The following is a 4,766-nucleotide window of genomic DNA, read 5'->3' as shown; positions in this document are numbered from 1 at the left end:
GTCGTCGCTACCGCGACGACGTCCGCCTCGACTCGCGTTACGCTAAGACAGGGTGGCAGTGGTGTCACGCGCTTGTCTCGGCGTCCGACGTCCACCTCGACTCGCGTTACGCTAAGACAGGGTGGCAGTGGTGTCACGTGCTCGTCTTTATGCAAGATGAAAGATACACTTTTCCTGAGAATTACTTCTCATATTCTCAATGGCCACATTAATGTCACTGCATGAAAAGATGTTACTTTTTCAGAAAACTGCTACAATAAGTGATGACCATTCCACTCCTAACGTCCTCTCTACGTTATATGAATTAGGAACCATATCGCTGCAGGCTGCAACTTTCATTTATGTGGATATCTCAATTATTTCAATTTTTCAAGGACAATTGCTCGATATACCACAAAAAAATTACAGACACACATAAACTGGCAATGGGTACAGTCTGCCTGATTATTAGAAAGAGCACCATTATTTAGTATCCAAACATCTTGACATACGAACTACTAAGAAGTTCTCCGTATATATAAAGGAACATATTAAAATGGATTATTCCTTCTTCTTGAGGGGTAAGATGGATCATTCCTTAAATTTTGAATTGTTTGCTACATATTGCTCCTAGTATATTAATACTATTAGTCCTTGATAATGAAATGCACCAACTAATTTATCCTTAAATCTAATTTATTAAATCTAAATAATTCGATTGCCATTTTCTACACAATATTAGTTCTTCAAACCTGCAGATCACTGAATCAGAAAATTGCACTCCATTATCCTTACAACTAGTCTCCGTAATTATAATATGTCATCCATTGAGGTGTGTGTGTGTGTTCTCCCATCTGTCACACTATGATCTGGTGATGCAAGAATACAAAATCTCAGATCAACAAACAGATTTGACCAATGCTAAACAAATTGATGATTTTCTCAAGGAAAACAACACACCTCTTGATGATCTTGGAAACGTAGTTGTCTAAACGAATGGAATACTCACAGCACTCGACATACCTGTTATCTTCTCTTTATGACCATTGGCCCGCCAACCTGCTGCAAGCCTGCAGCTGCACGATTCTGCAGTTTACATATGCGTAAATGTTTCTGTTGTAAAACAGCAAAAACAGAGAAGAGGATATATCCAGAATCTTTAAGTGTGAAGATTTAGCACCTACTGAATATAGATTGTGCCTACATCTATAAGCTTCAAGAAAACAAACTAGGTATCCAAATTAGACTGTATGACATTTAAGCCATAATTATGGGAAAATCTGAAGTATATTGTTGGACAATGATGCAATTCTGAAGGATATAAAATTCCATGTTGCTGGATGCAGGTAATGCAATAACAGGTTCAGCAGCCAGCCATACAAAATTAACTAGTCTGTATGTCAGTAATTGAGGAAAGAATTAGAGGATTCAGATTCCAATGGGGGACTTGCTTACCGCTGCCTCGTTTGCTCATCATTGGCTCGTAGGCGGCTATGTAACGTCATGAGTCACTCTGCTTCCTCTCCAGATGGACGATGAGCAGATCACCTCCCAGCCGCAACGGCCGCCCCGTGCTACACCCAGTCTCGACGTGGCACGGCGCATGACTACCACCACGCAGAGAACGCCGGGGTGCACGGTCATCCTTCTCCCCCACGTACACGACGTAGCCATGTCCGCCACCCTCGAACCGAAGCCCTGCTCCAGCCGCAATGGTGCCGCCCCGTGCTCCCTTTCCCTCCTCCACAACCAAGCCGCGACCTGTGCTCCTCCACCGATCCTTGATTGTGGCGGCCAGATCCGGCACGGACGAGCGCGGCGGCGGCCAGATCCGGCCGGATGTGCACGATGGCACCCAGATCCAGGCGTGTGGCGGCCCCCAACGACCATGTCCTCCCTCCCTCCGTCTCAATCGGCGTGGGTAGGGGAAGTGGGTGCGGCGGCGTGGTGGTGGGGAATGTACCAGCAGCCCTAGGAGATGAGTGCGGCGGCGGTGGGAGGAGCCGACAACGAGGAGGGGGGAGGGAAGCGGCAGGGCAGCTGCGGCGGAGGAGCCGCCGGCGAGGAGGGGGGAGGGAAGCAGCAGGGGAGCTGCGGCGGAGGAATATGAGCGGATCAGGTAAGCGAAAGGGAAAAGGGAAAACTAGGCTGCGCACGGGAAGGCTTTTCCAAAAAAGGAAACGAGCTAGAAAGGGAAAGGGAACAGGAGGTGCGCTACGCGCGGTCGGAATCGATCGCTCTCGCGATCGATCGCCAAGGAGTCGTTTCGCCAACCATGACAAGTCAACGACAAGAATTATTCAGCAAACACCGCAAAGCAACAAAATCTAACAAGATATATCCTCAGATTTTCCATCAGAAAAGAGACTGGCACAATGCACTAACAGCTCTTTAATTCAATTATGAACACCTATTTTCAGTCAATTGGTCTCAGCTAGTGCTAAACGAAACGAACGTGCGGTTGGAGATCACTCGCACTTATCAAAAATGTCGCAGATCACATTGTGCCCCCCTAGAACCTAGTCACCAGAAAGCACGACGCCGATCTTGAGCACCTTCGTTGCAACCAGCTTGGCCCAAGGCTGGCCTTACAAGCTGGGAACGGTTTGGCGATCTCATCTGCAACAGATCAAGTCATGGTGGCGATCTCATCTGCGACAGATCAAGTCATGGCCGTCAAATCCCAAATTCAAAGCAGCCCAAACCGCAATCCTGCAGTCTGAGATCCGGGAGCGGCGCATCCCAGGAAACAGGGCGTTCATTATTCACCGAGTCACCGGGGCTTCCCGCGGCGGTGGTGGCGGGCCCATCGGCGTCCGTGAAATGAAAGCAGACGACTAAGGGGAGGGGCAGCGTGTGCCGATGCGGCTCATCTGCACCTCGATGTACATTGACGCGAGGTGACCGAGCACGGATGCGTTGGGTGTCGCTCCCCCGTTGAAGGCCGCCGCCGCCATGCGATGCGATGTGCCGGTGAGGAGTTGCGGGCGGCGGCGTGAGGTGAGGGGTGAGCGGCGGAAGCGGGCGGGGGTCTCCAGCAGCGGGCGAAGGCCAAGCTGTGCGGCGATGGTGGATGAGGGGATCGGCGGGGCGGCGAACAGTGCGGGAGGATCGCTGTGCGGCGGCCCGCCTGTGTTGTGGCCAACTGTGGCGAATGGCTGGCGTCCGTTGGGAGGAGGAGGGGGGCGAGAGGTCGTGTGGGCGTGCGTTGGCACCGTTTTTTTTTTCGAACGTGGGCAGAGTTAGCGATTGATCGAGCGTGGCTTGTTGCGTGGTTGGTAGAGTTAAACACAGAATGACTAAGAGCCATTAGATTTTGATGATAGATGAATGTGATTGTTTGGATCTGCCCCTCTCTTCTTTTTATAGTGGTAGTAGATTCTACATGGTATCAGACGCTGGGCTTCTCCCTCGCCTGTAAACCGCTTCACTCCGCTTCCGCACACCTGCGGTCGCCGGCGCCATGTCGACGCCGCCGCCGCCTCCCCTACCTCCACCACGTCCAGGCTCTGTCTCTGGCGGCTCGCCCGTCACACCTCCCTCCTCTCAGACCATGCACCAGCCCCTGCTCACCCCATCTGCACTTGCCCGCGGGGCTCTCTTCGTTCCAGACCCCACGGCCTCCTCCTCCACGACGCACCAGCCGGTCACCTCCCCACTCGCCGGCGTTTTCATCAACCACCATGTTCCTCTGGTGCTCACCCTAAACCCACCCAATTTCTCTCACTGGCGCACCCTCTTCGAAGTCACCTTCCAGAAGCTCGCCGTCGCAGATCATCTCACCGGACCGCCGCGTCCGCGCGACCCTGCCTGGGCGCAAGACGATGCTCATCTCGTCTCTTGGTTATACAACCGAGTTAGCCCGGAGGTGTTCGGGCTCGTCCACCAGCGCGGTGCCACCGCCGCCGATCTCTGGGCGGCCATCTGCACCCTCTTCCTCGAGAAACGCCGAGCACCAAGTGGTGTTCCTCTCCATCGAGTTTCGCCGCATCGAGCAGGGGAGCTCTTCCATCCTCTCCTTCGCACGGCTCAAGGACTGCGCCGACCGCCTCGCCGAGCTCGGCGCGCCCATCACCGACCGCGACCAGGTGCTCAACATGTTTCAAGGTCTGCACCCGCGTTTTCGCTACGCTATGCCCATTCTGACGATGCAGACTCCCTTCCCGGCGTTCCTGCGATGCCGCACATTCTTGCTGCTCGAGGAGAGTCGTATGTCCGCCGACGCCAACACTGAGACTGCGCTGCATGCTACCCGTGTGCCCAACACCAACACCAGCAGCGGCTCGGGCGGGCAGAATGGCGGCCACGGGCGCAACGGCGGTAGGAACGGGCGCTACAAGGGCAAGGGCCGGGCCAACAACTCCGGCGGGGGCGACCACCTGACACGCCCTCCCACTCCTGCTGCGGCTCCATGGACTGGCATGGTCCACGCCTGGCCGATGCCCTGGCGTCCCCATGCACCTGGCGCCGGCATCCTTGGACCCCGACCTGGCGGGGGCACACCGTTCGCCGGCACTGCATCTCACTACACCGCCGGGCCAGGCGTTCCAGCGCACGCGCCTCCTGTGGTCTGGCAACCAGGGGTCGTGCCCGCTCACCCTCTGTACGGCGCCCTGGCGAACAACTCCACCAACCCTCCTGGTCCTCCTGGGATCAGAACGCACTCAACCACGCCCTGAACTCCATGTCGATGCAGCAGCAGCAGCCGGCGCCACCAACGGCCGACTGGTACCTCGACACCGGAGCAACATCGCACATGGCGTCTTCGTCTGGTATGCTCTCCTCCT

The 4,766-nt window shown here is 54.8% G+C and overlaps 1 long non-coding RNA gene across 1 annotated transcript; it reads right to left on the bottom strand.

The window, feature by feature from the left end:
• Positions 1-264: 264 nt before the first annotated feature.
• On the bottom strand, positions 265-2,057 carry LOC123108456 (uncharacterized). Its single transcript, XR_006451909.1, has 3 exons — positions 1,435-2,057; positions 940-1,065; positions 265-848 (listed from the first exon to the last, which is right to left on the bottom strand). It is a non-coding gene; the product is annotated as an uncharacterized lncRNA (long non-coding RNA).
• Between the last annotated feature and the right edge of the window lie 2,709 nt (positions 2,058-4,766).

Source organism: Triticum aestivum, chromosome 5A (genome assembly GCF_018294505.1).
Source record: "Triticum aestivum cultivar Chinese Spring chromosome 5A, IWGSC CS RefSeq v2.1, whole genome shotgun sequence".
NCBI lineage: Eukaryota > Viridiplantae > Streptophyta > Magnoliopsida > Poales > Poaceae > Triticum > Triticum aestivum.
This window is presented reverse-complemented; position numbering and strand designations above follow the sequence as displayed.